At 41.1% G+C, this 14,940-nt stretch overlaps 29 non-coding genes across 29 annotated transcripts; 15 read left to right on the forward strand and 14 right to left on the reverse strand.

The window, feature by feature from the left end:
• Positions 1–24: 24 nt before the first annotated feature.
• Trnay-gua (transfer RNA tyrosine (anticodon GUA)) lies at positions 25–113 on the forward strand. The gene is given in 2 exon segments: positions 25–61; positions 78–113. It is a non-coding gene; the product is annotated as a tRNA-Tyr (tRNA).
• A 358-nt stretch (positions 114–471) lies between these two features.
• On the reverse strand, positions 472–543 carry Trnaq-cug (transfer RNA glutamine (anticodon CUG)). The gene has a single exon. It is a non-coding gene; the product is annotated as a tRNA-Gln (tRNA).
• A 247-nt stretch (positions 544–790) lies between these two features.
• On the forward strand, positions 791–879 carry Trnay-gua (transfer RNA tyrosine (anticodon GUA)). The gene is given in 2 exon segments: positions 791–827; positions 844–879. It is a non-coding gene; the product is annotated as a tRNA-Tyr (tRNA).
• A 358-nt stretch (positions 880–1,237) lies between these two features.
• Positions 1,238–1,309, reverse strand: Trnaq-cug (transfer RNA glutamine (anticodon CUG)). Its single transcript has one exon. It is a non-coding gene; the product is annotated as a tRNA-Gln (tRNA).
• Positions 1,310–1,556: 247 nt separating this feature from the next.
• Trnay-gua (transfer RNA tyrosine (anticodon GUA)) lies at positions 1,557–1,645 on the forward strand. The gene is given in 2 exon segments: positions 1,557–1,593; positions 1,610–1,645. It is a non-coding gene; the product is annotated as a tRNA-Tyr (tRNA).
• A 358-nt stretch (positions 1,646–2,003) lies between these two features.
• On the reverse strand, positions 2,004–2,075 carry Trnaq-cug (transfer RNA glutamine (anticodon CUG)). The gene has a single exon. It is a non-coding gene; the product is annotated as a tRNA-Gln (tRNA).
• A 247-nt stretch (positions 2,076–2,322) lies between these two features.
• Trnay-gua (transfer RNA tyrosine (anticodon GUA)) lies at positions 2,323–2,411 on the forward strand. The gene is given in 2 exon segments: positions 2,323–2,359; positions 2,376–2,411. It is a non-coding gene; the product is annotated as a tRNA-Tyr (tRNA).
• A 358-nt stretch (positions 2,412–2,769) lies between these two features.
• On the reverse strand, positions 2,770–2,841 carry Trnaq-cug (transfer RNA glutamine (anticodon CUG)). The gene has a single exon. It is a non-coding gene; the product is annotated as a tRNA-Gln (tRNA).
• Positions 2,842–3,088: 247 nt separating this feature from the next.
• On the forward strand, positions 3,089–3,177 carry Trnay-gua (transfer RNA tyrosine (anticodon GUA)). Its single transcript is given in 2 exon segments — positions 3,089–3,125; positions 3,142–3,177. It is a non-coding gene; the product is annotated as a tRNA-Tyr (tRNA).
• Positions 3,178–3,535: 358 nt separating this feature from the next.
• On the reverse strand, positions 3,536–3,607 carry Trnaq-cug (transfer RNA glutamine (anticodon CUG)). The gene has a single exon. It is a non-coding gene; the product is annotated as a tRNA-Gln (tRNA).
• Positions 3,608–3,854: 247 nt separating this feature from the next.
• Trnay-gua (transfer RNA tyrosine (anticodon GUA)) lies at positions 3,855–3,943 on the forward strand. Its single transcript is given in 2 exon segments — positions 3,855–3,891; positions 3,908–3,943. It is a non-coding gene; the product is annotated as a tRNA-Tyr (tRNA).
• A 358-nt stretch (positions 3,944–4,301) lies between these two features.
• On the reverse strand, positions 4,302–4,373 carry Trnaq-cug (transfer RNA glutamine (anticodon CUG)). Its single transcript has one exon. It is a non-coding gene; the product is annotated as a tRNA-Gln (tRNA).
• Positions 4,374–4,620: 247 nt separating this feature from the next.
• Positions 4,621–4,709, forward strand: Trnay-gua (transfer RNA tyrosine (anticodon GUA)). The gene is given in 2 exon segments: positions 4,621–4,657; positions 4,674–4,709. It is a non-coding gene; the product is annotated as a tRNA-Tyr (tRNA).
• Positions 4,710–5,067: 358 nt separating this feature from the next.
• On the reverse strand, positions 5,068–5,139 carry Trnaq-cug (transfer RNA glutamine (anticodon CUG)). The gene has a single exon. It is a non-coding gene; the product is annotated as a tRNA-Gln (tRNA).
• A 247-nt stretch (positions 5,140–5,386) lies between these two features.
• On the forward strand, positions 5,387–5,475 carry Trnay-gua (transfer RNA tyrosine (anticodon GUA)). The gene is given in 2 exon segments: positions 5,387–5,423; positions 5,440–5,475. It is a non-coding gene; the product is annotated as a tRNA-Tyr (tRNA).
• Positions 5,476–5,833: 358 nt separating this feature from the next.
• On the reverse strand, positions 5,834–5,905 carry Trnaq-cug (transfer RNA glutamine (anticodon CUG)). Its single transcript has one exon. It is a non-coding gene; the product is annotated as a tRNA-Gln (tRNA).
• A 247-nt stretch (positions 5,906–6,152) lies between these two features.
• Positions 6,153–6,241, forward strand: Trnay-gua (transfer RNA tyrosine (anticodon GUA)). The gene is given in 2 exon segments: positions 6,153–6,189; positions 6,206–6,241. It is a non-coding gene; the product is annotated as a tRNA-Tyr (tRNA).
• Positions 6,242–6,599: 358 nt separating this feature from the next.
• Positions 6,600–6,671, reverse strand: Trnaq-cug (transfer RNA glutamine (anticodon CUG)). Its single transcript has one exon. It is a non-coding gene; the product is annotated as a tRNA-Gln (tRNA).
• Positions 6,672–6,918: 247 nt separating this feature from the next.
• Positions 6,919–7,007, forward strand: Trnay-gua (transfer RNA tyrosine (anticodon GUA)). Its single transcript is given in 2 exon segments — positions 6,919–6,955; positions 6,972–7,007. It is a non-coding gene; the product is annotated as a tRNA-Tyr (tRNA).
• Positions 7,008–7,365: 358 nt separating this feature from the next.
• Positions 7,366–7,437, reverse strand: Trnaq-cug (transfer RNA glutamine (anticodon CUG)). The gene has a single exon. It is a non-coding gene; the product is annotated as a tRNA-Gln (tRNA).
• A 247-nt stretch (positions 7,438–7,684) lies between these two features.
• Trnay-gua (transfer RNA tyrosine (anticodon GUA)) lies at positions 7,685–7,773 on the forward strand. Its single transcript is given in 2 exon segments — positions 7,685–7,721; positions 7,738–7,773. It is a non-coding gene; the product is annotated as a tRNA-Tyr (tRNA).
• Positions 7,774–8,131: 358 nt separating this feature from the next.
• On the reverse strand, positions 8,132–8,203 carry Trnaq-cug (transfer RNA glutamine (anticodon CUG)). Its single transcript has one exon. It is a non-coding gene; the product is annotated as a tRNA-Gln (tRNA).
• Positions 8,204–8,450: 247 nt separating this feature from the next.
• Positions 8,451–8,539, forward strand: Trnay-gua (transfer RNA tyrosine (anticodon GUA)). The gene is given in 2 exon segments: positions 8,451–8,487; positions 8,504–8,539. It is a non-coding gene; the product is annotated as a tRNA-Tyr (tRNA).
• Positions 8,540–8,897: 358 nt separating this feature from the next.
• On the reverse strand, positions 8,898–8,969 carry Trnaq-cug (transfer RNA glutamine (anticodon CUG)). Its single transcript has one exon. It is a non-coding gene; the product is annotated as a tRNA-Gln (tRNA).
• A 247-nt stretch (positions 8,970–9,216) lies between these two features.
• On the forward strand, positions 9,217–9,305 carry Trnay-gua (transfer RNA tyrosine (anticodon GUA)). Its single transcript is given in 2 exon segments — positions 9,217–9,253; positions 9,270–9,305. It is a non-coding gene; the product is annotated as a tRNA-Tyr (tRNA).
• Positions 9,306–9,663: 358 nt separating this feature from the next.
• Trnaq-cug (transfer RNA glutamine (anticodon CUG)) lies at positions 9,664–9,735 on the reverse strand. The gene has a single exon. It is a non-coding gene; the product is annotated as a tRNA-Gln (tRNA).
• Positions 9,736–9,982: 247 nt separating this feature from the next.
• Trnay-gua (transfer RNA tyrosine (anticodon GUA)) lies at positions 9,983–10,071 on the forward strand. Its single transcript is given in 2 exon segments — positions 9,983–10,019; positions 10,036–10,071. It is a non-coding gene; the product is annotated as a tRNA-Tyr (tRNA).
• A 358-nt stretch (positions 10,072–10,429) lies between these two features.
• On the reverse strand, positions 10,430–10,501 carry Trnaq-cug (transfer RNA glutamine (anticodon CUG)). Its single transcript has one exon. It is a non-coding gene; the product is annotated as a tRNA-Gln (tRNA).
• A 247-nt stretch (positions 10,502–10,748) lies between these two features.
• Positions 10,749–10,837, forward strand: Trnay-gua (transfer RNA tyrosine (anticodon GUA)). Its single transcript is given in 2 exon segments — positions 10,749–10,785; positions 10,802–10,837. It is a non-coding gene; the product is annotated as a tRNA-Tyr (tRNA).
• Positions 10,838–14,940: the final 4,103 nt, after the last annotated feature.

The raw sequence follows: 14,940 nt of genomic DNA on the forward strand, positions 1-14,940 counted from the left end.
GTAGGAATAAGAAAGTATACAGAGCCTCTGGTAGCTCAGTTGGTAGAGTGGTGGACTGTAGTGGAGGATTCACAGTTATCCATAGGTCGCTGGTTCAAATCCGGCCCAGAGGACTGTTTTTCTAATCTCATCAGCAAAGAGGCTCCAGAGAATGCCCACTGAGTCAGAACCTCCCTATGTTTTAAACCTATTTTAAAGGAAATTCATTTGCTCAGCTTGTAATAGCTAGTTGATAATCATGGGATTTTTAACCTTCGTGGGATAATGATATTTCTTCGAATTATCGTAAAATTGCTTGCTCTTACAGGTATTACTCGTTTAATGTTCTACATAGGTCACAAAGTCGCACCAATATTCGGCCGTTTTATAGACGCATCGTTTTTTACACAAACGTAGAAACTAACGCCGTGAGCCTATTGCTGCTACTTCCTCAGCGAGAAACTCTTATTACAGAAAATTTAGACTAAACGAAGGTTCCACCGAGATTCGAACTCGGATCGCTGGATTCAGAGTCCAGAGTGCTAACCGTTACACCATGGAACCAGACAGCAGGATAAGACTCGTAATACACTTAGCAGTCCTCTGACATACTTCAGACACTTCCTACTTGCATATTTTAACCTAATCGACACCATCGAGCATTATAAAACTTAATCTGGGCAATGTTTGCAGTTGCAGCCGATGATTGCATTTCCTGTGCGTCTATATGGCCGCGCTGAGTAGCAGTGTGTGAAGACGGCAGACAGGGACGGACGTAAAGCAATGAGTAGGAATAAGAAAGTATACAGAGCCTCTGGTAGCTCAGTTGGTAGAGCGGTGGACTGTAGTGGAGGATTCACAGTTATCCATAGGTCGCTGGTTCAAATCCGGCCCAGAGGACTGTTTTTCTAATCTCATCAGCAAAGAGGCTCCAGAGAATGCCCACTGAGTCAGAACCTCCCTATGTTTTAAACCTATTTTAAAGGAAATTCATTTGCTCAGCTTGTAATAGCTAGTTGATAATCATGGGATTTTTAACCTTCGTGGGATAATGATATTTCTTCGAATTATCGTAAAATTGCTTGCTCTTACAGGTATTACTCGTTTAATGTTCTATATAGGTCACAAAGTCGCACCAATATTCGGCCGTTTTATAGACGCATCGTTTTTTACACAAACGTAGAAACTAACGCCGTGAGCCTATTGCTGCTACTTCCTCAGCGAGAAGCTCTTATTACAGAAAATTTAGACTAAACGAAGGTTCCACCGAGATTCGAACTCGGATCGCTGGATTCAGAGTCCAGAGTGCTAACCGTTACACCATGGAACCAGACAGCAGGATAAGACTCGTAATACACTTAGCAGTCCTCTGACATACTTCAGACACTTCCTACTTGCATATTTTAACCTAATCGACACCATCGAGCATTATAAAACTTAATCTGGGCAATGTTTGCAGTTGCAGCCGATGATTGCATTTCCTGTGCGTCTATATGGCCGCGCTGAGTAGCAGTGTGTGAAGACGGCAGACAGGGACGGACGTAAAGCAATGAGTAGGAATAAGAAAGTATACAGAGCCTCTGGTAGCTCAGTTGGTAGAGCGGTGGACTGTAGTGGAGGATTCACAGTTATCCATAGGTCGCTGGTTCAAATCCGGCCCAGAGGACTGTTTTTCTAATCTCATCAGCAAAGAGGCTCCAGAGAATGCCCACTGAGTCAGAACCTCCCTATGTTTTAAACCTATTTTAAAGGAAATTCATTTGCTCAGCTTGTAATAGCTAGTTGATAATCATGGGATTTTTAACCTTCGTGGGATAATGATATTTCTTCGAATTATCGTAAAATTGCTTGCTCTTACAGGTATTACTCGTTTAATGTTCTATATAGGTCACAAAGTCGCACCAATATTCGGCCGTTTTATAGACGCATCGTTTTTTACACAAACGTAGAAACTAACGCCGTGAGCCTATTGCTGCTACTTCCTCAGCGAGAAACTCTTATTACAGAAAATTTAGACTAAACGAAGGTTCCACCGAGATTCGAACTCGGATCGCTGGATTCAGAGTCCAGAGTGCTAACCGTTACACCATGGAACCAGACAGCAGGGAAAGACTCGTAATACACTTAGCAGTCCTCTGACATACTTCAGACACTTCCTACTTGCATATTTTAACCTAATCGACACCATCGAGCATTATAAAACTTAATCTGGGCAATGTTTGCAGTTGCAGCCGATGATTGCATTTCCTGCGCGTCTATATGGCCGCGCTGAGTAGCAGTGTGTGAAGACGGCAGACAGGGACGGACGTAAAGCAATGAGTAGGAATAAGAAAGTATACAGAGCCTCTGGTAGCTCAGTTGGTAGAGCGGTGGACTGTAGTGGAGGATTCACAGTTATCCATAGGTCGCTGGTTCAAATCCGGCCCAGAGGACCGTTTTTCTAATCTCATCAGCAAAGAGGCTCCAGAGAATGCCCACTGAGTCAGAACCTCCCTATGTTTTAAACCTATTTTAAAGGAAATTCATTTGCTCAGCTTGTAATAGCTAGTTGATAATCATGGGATTTTTAACCTTCGTGGGATAATGATATTTCTTCGAATTATCGTAAAATTGCTTGCTCTTACAGGTATTACTCGTTTAATGTTCTATATAGGTCACAATGTCGCACCAATATTCGGCCGTTTTATAGACGCATCGTTTTTTACACAAACGTAGAAACTAACGCCGTGAGCCTATTGCTGCTACTTCCTCAGCGAGAAACTCTTATTACAGAAAATTTAGACTAAACGAAGGTTCCACCGAGATTCGAACTCGGATCGCTGGATTCAGAGTCCAGAGTGCTAACCGTTACACCATGGAACCAGACAGCAGGATAAGACTCGTAATACACTTAGCAGTCCTCTGACATACTTCAGACACTTCCTACTTGCATATTTTAACCTAATCGACACCATCGAGCATTATAAAACTTAATCTGGGCAATGTTTGCAGTTGCAGCCGATGAGTGCATTTCCTGTGCGTCTATATGGCCGCGCTGAGTAGCAGTGTGTGAAGACGGCAGACAGGGACGGACGTAAAGCAATGAGTAGGAATAAGAAAGTATACAGAGCCTCTGGTAGCTCAGTTGGTAGAGCGGTGGACTGTAGTGGAGGATTCACAGTTATCCATAGGTCGCTGGTTCAAATCCGGCCCAGAGGACTGTTTTTCTAATCTCATCAGCAAAGAGGCTCCAGAGAATGCCCACTGAGTCAGAACCTCCCTATGTTTTAAACCTATTTTAAAGGAAATTCATTTGCTCAGCTTGTAATAGCTAGTTGATAATCATGGGATTTTTAACCTTCGTGGGATAATGATATTTCTTCGAATTATCGTAAAATTGCTTGCTCTTACAGGTATTACTCGTTTAATGTTCTATATAGGTCACAAAGTCGCACCAATATTCGGCCGTTTTATAGACGCATCGTTTTTTACACAAACGTAGAAACTAACGCCGTGAGCCTATTGCTGCTACTTCCTCAGCGAGAAACTCTTATTACAGAAAATTTAGACTAAACGAAGGTTCCACCGAGATTCGAACTCGGATCGCTGGATTCAGGGTCCAGAGTGCTAACCGTTACACCATGGAACCAGACAGCAGGATAAGACTCGTAATACACTTAGCAGTCCTCTGACATACTTCAGACACTTCCTACTTGCATATTTTAACCTAATCGACACCATCGAGCATTATAAAACTTAATCTGGGCAATGTTTGCAGTTGCAGCCGATGATTGCATTTCCTGTGCGTCTATATGGCCGCGCTGAGTAGCAGTGTGTGAAGACGGCAGACAGGGACGGACGTAAAGCAATGAGTAGGAATAAGAAAGTATACAGAGCCTCTGGTAGCTCAGTTGGTAGAGCGGTGGACTGTAGTGGAGGATTCACAGTTATCCATAGGTCGCTGGTTCAAATCCGGCCCAGAGGACTGTTTTTCTAATCTCATCAGCAAAGAGGCTCCAGAGAATGCCCACTGAGTCAGAACCTCCCTATGTTTTAAACCTATTTTAAAGGAAATTCATTTGCTCAGCTTGTAATAGCTAGTTGATAATCATGGGATTTTTAACCTTCGTGGGATAATGATATTTCTTCGAATTATCGTAAAATTGCTTGCTCTTACAGGTATTACTCGTTTAATGTTCTATATAGGTCACAAAGTCGCACCAATATTCGGCCGTTTTATAGACGCATCGTTTTTTACACAAACGTAGAAACTAACGCCGTGAGCCTATTGCTGCTACTTCCTCAGCGAGAAACTCTTATTACAGAAAATTTAGACTAAACGAAGGTTCCACCGAGATTCGAACTCGGATCGCTGGATTCAGAGTCCAGAGTGCTAACCGTTACACCATGGAACCAGACAGCAGGATAAGACTCGTAATACACTTAGCAGTCCTCTGACATACTTCAGACACTTCCTACTTGCATATTTTAACCTAATCGACACCATCGAGCATTATAAAACTTAATCTGGGCAATGTTTGCAGTTGCAGCCGATGATTGCATTTCCTGTGCGTCTATATGGCCGCGCTGAGTAGCAGTGTGTGAAGACGGCAGACAGGGACGGACGTAAAGCAATGAGTAGGAATAAGAAAGTATACAGAGCCTCTGGTAGTTCAGTTGGTAGAGCGGTGGACTGTAGTGGAGGATTCACAGTTATCCATAGGTCGCTGGTTCAAATCCGGCCCAGAGGACCGTTTTTCTAATCTCATCAGCAAAGAGGCTCCAGAGAATGCCCACTGAGTCAGAACCTCCCTATGTTTTAAACCTATTTTAAAGGAAATTCATTTGCTCAGCTTGTAATAGCTAGTTGATAATCATGGGATTTTTAACCTTCGTGGGATAATGATATTTCTTCGAATTATCGTAAAATTGCTTGCTCTTACAGGTATTACTCGTTTAATGTTCTATATAGGTCACAATGTCGCACCAATATTCGGCCGTTTTATAGACGCATCGTTTTTTACACAAACGTAGAAACTAACGCCGTGAGCCTATTGCTGCTACTTCCTCAGCGAGAAGCTCTTATTACAGAAAATTTAGACTAAACGAAGGTTCCACCGAGATTCGAACTCGGATCGCTGGATTCAGAGTCCAGAGTGCTAACCGTTACACCATGGAACCAGACAGCAGGATAAGACTCGTAATACACTTAGCAGTCCTCTGACATACTTCAGACACTTCCTACTTGCATATTTTAACCTAATCGACACCATCGAGCATTATAAAACTTAATCTGGGCAATGTTTGCAGTTGCAGCCGATGATTGCATTTCCTGTGCGTCTATATGGCCGCGCTGAGTAGCAGTGTGTGAAGACGGCAGACAGGGACGGACGTAAAGCAATGAGTAGGAATAAGAAAGTATACAGAGCCTCTGGTAGCTCAGTTGGTAGAGCGGTGGACTGTAGTGGAGGATTCACAGTTATCCATAGGTCGCTGGTTCAAATCCGGCCCAGAGGACTGTTTTTCTAATCTCATCAGCAAAGAGGCTCCAGAGAATGCCCACTGAGTCAGAACCTCCCTATGTTTTAAACCTATTTTAAAGGAAATTCATTTGCTCAGCTTGTAATAGCTAGTTGATAATCATGGGATTTTTAACCTTCGTGGGATAATGATATTTCTTCGAATTATCGTAAAATTGCTTGCTCTTACAGGTATTACTCGTTTAATGTTCTATATAGGTCACAAAGTCGCACCAATATTCGGCCGTTTTATAGACGCATCGTTTTTTACACAAACGTAGAAACTAGCGCCGTGAGCCTATTGCTGCTACTTCCTCAGCGAGAAACTCTTATTACAGAAAATTTAGACTAAACGAAGGTTCCACCGAGATTCGAACTCGGATCGCTGGATTCAGAGTCCAGAGTGCTAACCGTTACACCATGGAACCAGACAGCAGGATAAGACTCGTAATACACTTAGCAGTCCTCTGACATACTTCAGACACTTCCTACTTGCATATTTTAACCTAATAGACACCATCGAGCATTATAAAACTTAATCTGGGCAATGTTTGCAGTTGCAGCCGATGATTGCATTTCCTGTGCGTCTATATGGCCGCGCTGAGTAGCAGTGTGTGAAGACGGCAGACAGGGACGGACGTAAAGCAATGAGTAGGAATAAGAAAGTATACAGAGCCTCTGGTAGCTCAGTTGGTAGAGCGGTGGACTGTAGTGGAGGATTCACAGTTATCCATAGGTCGCTGGTTCAAATCCGGCCCAGAGGACCGTTTTTCTAATCTCATCAGCAAAGAGGCTCCAGAGAATGCCCACTGAGTCAGAACCTCCCTATGTATTAAACCTATTTTAAAGGAAATTCATTTGCTCAGCTTGTAATAGCTAGTTGATAATCATGGGATTTTTAACCTTCGTGGGATAATGATATTTCTTCGAATTATCGTAAAATTGCTTGCTCTTACAGGTATTACTCGTTTAATGTTCTATATAGGTCACAATGTCGCACCAATATTCGGCCGTTTTATAGACGCATCGTTTTTTACACAAACGTAGAAACTAACGCCGTGAGCCTATTGCTGCTACTTCCTCAGCGAGAAACTCTTATTACAGAAAATTTAGACTAAACGAAGGTTCCACCGAGATTCGAACTCGGATCGCTGGATTCAGAGTCCAGAGTGCTAACCGTTACACCATGGAACCAGACAGCAGGATAAGACTCGTAATACACTTAGCAGTCCTCTGACATACTTCAGACACTTCCTACTTGCATATTTTAACCTAATCGACACCATCGAGCATTATAAAACTTAATCTGGGCAATGTTTGCAGTTGCAGCCGATGAGTGCATTTCCTGTGCGTCTATATGGCCGCGCTGAGTAGCAGTGTGTGAAGACGGCAGACAGGGACGGACGTAAAGCAATGAGTAGGAATAAGAAAGTATACAGAGCCTCTGGTATCTCAGTTGGTAGAGCGGTGGACTGTAGTGGAGGATTCACAGTTATCCATAGGTCGCTGGTTCAAATCCGGCCCAGAGGACTGTTTTTCTAATCTCATCAGCAAAGAGGCTCCAGAGAATGCCCACTGAGTCAGAACCTCCCTATGTTTTAAACCTATTTTAAAGGAAATTCATTTGCTCAGCTTGTAATAGCTAGTTGATAATCATGGGATTTTTAACCTTCGTGGGATAATGATATTTCTTCGAATTATCGTAAAATTGCTTGCTCTTACAGGTATTACTCGTTTAATGTTCTATATAGGTCACAAAGTCGCACCAATATTCGGCCGTTTTATAGACGCATCGTTTTTTACACAAACGTAGAAACTAACGCCGTGAGCCTATTGCTGCTACTTCCTCAGCGAGAAACTCTTATTACAGAAAATTTAGACTAAACGAAGGTTCCACCGAGATTCGAACTCGGATCGCTGGATTCAGAGTCCAGAGTGCTAACCGTTACACCATGGAACCAGACAGCAGGATAAGACTCGTAATACACTTAGCAGTCCTCTGACATACTTCAGACACTTCCTACTTGCATATTTTAACCTAATCGACACCATCGAGCATTATAAAACTTAATCTGGGCAATGTTTGCAGTTGCAGCCGATGATTGCATTTCCTGTGCGTCTATATGGCCGCGCTGAGTAGCAGTGTGTGAAGACGGCAGACAGGGACGGACGTAAAGCAATGAGTAGGAATAAGAAAGTATACAGAGCCTCTGGTAGCTCAGTTGGTAGAGCGGTGGACTGTAGTGGAGGATTCACAGTTATCCATAGGTCGCTGGTTCAAATCCGGCCCAGAGGACTGTTTTTCTAATCTCATCAGCAAAGAGGCTCCAGAGAATGCCCACTGAGTCAGAACCTCCCTATGTTTTAAACCTATTTTAAAGGAAATTCATTTGCTCAGCCTGTAATAGCTAGTTGATAATCATGGGATTTTTAACCTTCGTGGGATAATGATATTTCTTCGAATTATCGTAAAATTGCTTGCTCTTACAGGTATTACTCGTTTAATGTTCTATATAGGTCACAAAGTCGCACCAATATTCGGCCGTTTTATAGACGCATCGTTTTTTACACAAACGTAGAAACTAACGCCGTGAGCCTATTGCTGCTACTTCCTCAGCGAGAAACTCTTATTACAGAAAATTTAGACTAAACGAAGGTTCCACCGAGATTCGAACTCGGATCGCTGGATTCAGAGTCCAGAGTGCTAACCGTTACACCATGGAACCAGACAGCAGGATAAGACTCGTAATACACTTAGCAGTCCTCTGACATACTTCAGACACTTCCTACTTGCATATTTTAACCTAATAGACACCATCGAGCATTATAAAACTTAATCTGGGCGATGTTTGCAGTTGCAGCCGATGATTGCATTTCCTGTGCGTCTATATGGCCGCGCTGAGTAGCAGTGTGTGAAGACGGCAGACAGGGACGGACGTAAAGCAATGAGTAGGAATAAGAAAGTATACAGAGCCTCTGGTAGTTCAGTTGGTAGAGCGGTGGACTGTAGTGGAGGATTCACAGTTATCCATAGGTCGCTGGTTCAAATCCGGCCCAGAGGACTGTTTTTCTAATCTCATCAGCAAAGAGGCTCCAGAGAATGCCCACTGAGTCAGAACCTCCCTATGTTTTAAACCTATTTTAAAGGAAATTCATTTGCTCAGCTTGTAATAGCTAGTTGATAATCATGGGATTTTTAACCTTCGTGGGATAATGATATTTCTTCGAATTATCGTAAAATTGCTTGCTCTTACAGGTATTACTCGTTTAATGTTCTATATAGGTCACAAAGTCGCACCAATATTCGGCCGTTTTATAGACGCATCGTTTTTTACACAAACGTAGAAACTAACGCCGTGAGCCTATTGCTGCTACTTCCTCAGCGAGAAGCTCTTATTACAGAAAATTTAGACTAAACGAAGGTTCCACCGAGATTCGAACTCGGATCGCTGGATTCAGAGTCCCGAGTGCTAACCGTTACACCATGGAACCAGACAGCAGGATAAGACTCGTAATACACTTAGCAGTCCTCTGACATACTTCAGACACTTCCTACTTGCATATTTTAACCTAATCGACACCATCGAGCATTATAAAACTTAATCTGGGCAATGTTTGCAGTTGCAGCCGATGATTGCATTTCCTGTGCGTCTATATGGCCGCGCTGAGTAGCAGTGTGTGAAGACGGCAGACAGGGACGGACGTAAAGCAATGAGTAGGAATAAGAAAGTATACAGAGCCTCTGGTAGCTCAGTTGGTAGAGCGGTGGACTGTAGTGGAGGATTCACAGTTATCCATAGGTCGCTGGTTCAAATCCGGCCCAGAGGACTGTTTTTCTAATCTCATCAGCAAAGAGGCTCCAGAGAATGCCCACTGAGTCAGAACCTCCCTATGTTTTAAACCTATTTTAAAGGAAATTCATTTGCTCAGCTTGTAATAGCTAGTTGATAATCATGGGATTTTTAACCTTCGTGGGATAATGATATTTCTTCGAATTATCGTAAAATTGCTTGCTCTTACAGGTATTACTCGTTTAATGTTCTATATAGGTCACAAAGTCGCACCAATATTCGGCCGTTTTATAGACGCATCGTTTTTTACACAAACGTAGAAACTAACGCCGTGAGCCTATTGCTGCTACTTCCTCAGCGAGAAACTCTTATTACAGAAAATTTAGACTAAACGAAGGTTCCACCGAGATTCGAACTCGGATCGCTGGATTCAGAGTCCAGAGTGCTAACCGTTACACCATGGAACCAGACAGCAGGATAAGACTCGTAATACACTTAGCAGTCCTCTGACATACTTCAGACACTTCCTACTTGCATATTTTAACCTAATAGACACCATCGAGCATTATAAAACTTAATCTGGGCAATGTTTGCAGTTGCAGCCGATGATTGCATTTCCTGTGCGTCTATATGGCCGCGCTGAGTAGCAGTGTGTGAAGACGGCAGACAGGGACGGACGTAAAGCAATGAGTAGGAATAAGAAAGTATACAGAGCCTCTGGTAGCTCAGTTGGTAGAGCGGTGGACTGTAGTGGAGGATTCACAGTTATCCATAGGTCGCTGGTTCAAATCCGGCCCAGAGGACTGTTTTTCTAATCTCATCAGCAAAGAGGCTCCAGAGAATGCCCACTGAGTCAGAACCTCCCTATGTTTTAAACCTATTTTAAAGGAAATTCATTTGCTCAGCTTGTAATAGCTAGTTGATAATCATGGGATTTTTAACCTTCGTGGGATAATGATATTTCTTCGAATTATCGTAAAATTGCTTGCTCTTACAGGTATTACTCGTTTAATGTTCTATATAGGTCACAAAGTCGCACCAATATTCGGCCGTTTTATAGACGCATCGTTTTTTACACAAACGTAGAAACTAACGCCGTGAGCCTATTGCTGCTACTTCCTCAGCGAGAAACTCTTATTACAGAAAATTTAGACTAAACGAAGGTTCCACCGAGATTCGAACTCGGATCGCTGGATTCAGAGTCCAGAGTGCTAACCGTTACACCATGGAACCAGACAGCAGGATAAGACTCGTAATACACTTAGCAGTCCTCTGACATACTTCAGACACTTCCTACTTGCATATTTTAACCTAATCGACACCATCGAGCATTATAAAACTTAATCTGGGCAATGTTTGCAGTTGCAGCCGATGATTGCATTTCCTGTGCGTCTATATGGCCGCGCTGAGTAGCAGTGGATGCAGACGGCAGACAGGGACGGACGTAAAGCAATGAGTAGGAATAAGAAAGTATACAGAGCCTCTGGTAGCTCAGTTGGTAGAGCGGTGGACTGTAGTGGAGGATTCACAGTTATCCATAGGTCGCTGGTTCAAATCCGGCCCAGAGGACTGTTTTTCTAATCTCATCAGCAAAGAGGCTCCAGAGAATGCCCACTGAGTCAGAACCTCCTGTGGGGCGGCGAAGAAGTTGTCGAATGAGTTGTTTGAATGTTCATTTCACGTAACAGACTATTGCCGATGCAACATATGTGGGACGGCGAAGAAGTCGTTGTTTAATGTTGAATGAAAGTTGAACATTGCCACCTTAAATCACGCGAGCCTGGCAACTAATTTGGTGGCCAGTCAGAAAGCGAAGGGAAACTTACTGACCTTAGTTCCCAGTCTGCACGGCCACATTCCTGTACAGCCCAGCTAAACGAAAAATATCCATAGTTCTTCACGGGATTAGGGCTGCTTCAATAAAATCTTAAAGTTCCAAACAAGATTTTATTATCTTAAAGGCTCACACAAATTACTCGAAACTTCTGAAAATGCTAAAGACATTAAATATTGTTAATTCAGCCAATCGTTTAATAGTTCAGAGGCGACTTCTACAGCAAGTTCCTCCCGAATAGTTCATTACTCTAACTAACGGTGCTCTATTAATAGTTCGCAATAATGTTAAAAAAAAAAGATTAATGCTCGCCTTAAAAGTGGAATTAGTCACCACTTGCTACGCGGAATTATACTTCACACGGACGGCACAATAACAGTTTGTTACCGAAGTCTAAACGATCCAGGACGGTGTACAGTCCTCGCGATTTTCAATGTCCGTTTACATTGCTAAGTACGCGCATGTCACAGCCCGCTTTGACGTCACCCGAGGCGAGGCGCGATCGGACGTTAAGCTCGCGTGGACTAGGCGTTGGTCTAATGCGGAGTGAGCTTACTACTGCCTCTGCCGCTCTTTTTATATAGCTCCGGCGCGTACCGCCAAGAGAGCATCTGTTCTTTCTGTTCTTTCCGTTCATATGCAGATGCCTGCGGCCTCCAAATGACCGCTATCTCAGGCACATAATCTTAAATATCACATTTAATAATAGCTTTACAAACTTCTCAATTTTTGTATACATACATCTGAGCAGTACAGAAGCACGTAGAAAATCTCAGCCAGCTAAAATTAAAACTTTACTCTCTAGAATTTTTCCAATGGAACTAACGGTAGATTGTTACCTCTGAACCATAGCTTTATCAAGACTTGTATCAGCTGTTAATTATGCTACAAGACTAAAACTTGGTGTAGCTTTGTTAATTGTCCTATCTGATCATTGGTCTTAAAGAATTTGTTTTATCATTAAAATTTAAAGTACTTAATCTATAATGCTTATGTACATTTTACTCACAAAAGTAGTTTTTACTAAATTACTAAAAAACTAGAAGAGGTAACTGATTGCGGTATTCCCATTATTATTATTAGGGTGAACTGAAGCATCCTACCAATTTTCAATATTGTAGCTCTATTATTTCGCGCCTCTGATTTTTCCGAAAAACGCGGATTCTGGAGTCAATTTTAGTTTTATGGTTTTGGAAACCAGCACCACTCATTAATGACTTCTTACTGCACCTTCTCACCAAATTTTGGCTTCCTAGCGTCATTATTTAGCGCCTCCTATTTTTCTTTCAAAACGTGAATTTTACGTAAACTACTAATTTTATAACATTAAGATTTGTTACCTGAAACATTATTACATAGAACTATACTTTAACAAAGTTTTACACACAAATCTTAATTTTTACTTTTATGTTAAATGTGGTGCAATACTATATGCAGGCGCGTTACGATGACGTGACGCTACTAGCAGTGAACTAGGGTAAGTCCCGTGCACTCGCTCGCCTCTGTATCTTATACATGATACAGCGCTTGCTTTGCTTCATCACCCCCTTTTTAATTTTCGTGAAAATCTATTTTTGAACAAAATTAAATTTCTAAAAGAACAAACAAGCGATGGATTACTTTAGTATACCTCTTTCAACTTAAGTTGCTTCTTCTTAGGAAATTCCTTATTACTACATACACAAAATAACCATACTCATATACACATAGAAAACCTAGTACAGAAGACATTCACAAATTATTTACATACATTTACATGGAAATATAAATTTTTCAATGGTTACAAAATAGTTATTTTTTTTTCCTTTAAAATCAGTCTCTTCCTGAAAAAGAAAATACACACGACTTTTATCACTGCAACGCACTCACATTTTTCTTTTACTATAATACTCGGCACTGTGGTGGGTGTCCTATTGTAACACTCATTTAATTTCACCGATTGACAAAATTGTGGGAGGAAATTGTATTCACTGTGGTTTGCGTCTCTACTTCCAATCTCCCTACCGCTTGTTGTCAGTCATTCATGCAGCCTGCATGTCCCTGAGAAACAGACAATACAGTCTAAGTTTCTGTTTTCAACTTATATCTAAGGTAGGACAAAGTACATTTTATAGTTTATATTCTGGCACTACTTTACTAATTGTGAAGTTGTCAGAAAGACATTTAGCACTAAGTCGTATCTGATACAATAGCTCCTACTTTCTTCTTTCATAAATAATCTTTTAGGTTCCTAAATAGTGAAAATTCTTTTAGCAAATTAATATATTAAGATCTTGCTTCAACTTAGAAAATTGAGTAACCTTTTAGTTTTAATGTACTCTGGCTTAATTATCGTATGGATTAGTTCATCAAAGAAGTCATTTGCTGACCAGCACTTTGCTTTATTGTATGAATTACTAAAGAAATTAGTTATTTTCAGTATACCGATTCCAAATTTCTGCATTTTCCAATATTTGTGTGTTTCTGTTGTCTGTTTAACTATTTATTTGCCTCAAGCAAGATTTAGCGTTTTTCACCATTTCACGAGACGTGAGGGAATTATTCTTTAATCCTACATCATTTACTTCAATTTACTTACTTCACTTCTTCACCTTATTCATTTTCTCCCTTTTCTTCCAGATTCAAAATACTTCATTTCTCCACTTCTTTCTCCCTTTTCCTTTTGTCAGCCTATTGACGTCCTGTTTCTATATATTTGGTGCGATCCTCACACCACTTCCACACATCTCCATTTATTTAATTCTAAAACGCCATTGCTTGCCTCTATGAGCATTACCTTCTTACGCTGTTTTCCTTCAGACAACCTTATTTCTAGCAACATACTACCTTCTGCATAATCTCATGGATTATTCATATTCATACCGTACTTCGTATACTGCAAAGTGTCTCTCTTAGTTGTAGTTTCTAACCCTTTACAATTACATGAAATATTTTAATTTATTTATTTTAGCCATGTTTGCCTCTTATTGGTACTCAGACTTTTGTTTTGCCATTCACTAGGTAGATCCTTACTAAGAATACTTAAAACCTAATAGCATATATACAACATGAAGACATATGTGATTCTTACCTGTAATGATAGACCAGAAGAAGGGAATGAAACTTGAAAAGGAAATAAAGTTTCACCCAGCTGGGACTGCACGGTACGCCAAACCGTGTATCCGCCAAAGAGTGGCAGACTCCCTACAGTAATTAATTACTGTTAATTTTAAATTCCTTTAGATTCTTTATTACTCTAATAGGCAGTTCCCAAGTTTCATTACTACCGCCTATATGACTTCCTATAAAAGACTCTCTTATCACTTTAGAGTCAGGTAAAGTTAAAATTAAGTTGTTCTGATCAAAATTGATCTTTCCCTGGTACTTTGATAAGAAATCAGTACCAATCAACATATCAACACTTAAGCCTAGCACAATCAAACAAGGATGATCTATTACTACGTCATTTATACCAATGGGTATCAAAGCTTCGTGTTGAACTGGTCTAGAGACTTTTCCAGTAGCACCTATAATCTTTAAGCCACTTACTTTCATAACTGTTAACTTCTCTTTATTGGGTATGGTGTCAAAAAATGTTTGTGATAAAGCACTTGCTTCACTGCCACTGTCAAGCAGACAACGCACAGTGACTCCTGATATGTTTACTTTGATAACAGGGTGAGTTATTCTACATTGAACAGGTTGCTCACACACCTCGTCTAATAAATCTCGTTCTATGTTCTTCCAGCTAAAGTAATCCTGATCAGTTGCAATTACATTTACATTTACATCCTGGGGCTCATCAAGCTCTATAATCTTAGCTGCTTTCTCTAATCTGTCCACTAACTTTAAATCGAAG

The sequence above is a fragment of the Schistocerca gregaria genome, chromosome 2 (genome assembly GCF_023897955.1).
Source record: "Schistocerca gregaria isolate iqSchGreg1 chromosome 2, iqSchGreg1.2, whole genome shotgun sequence".
NCBI lineage: Eukaryota > Metazoa > Arthropoda > Insecta > Orthoptera > Acrididae > Schistocerca > Schistocerca gregaria.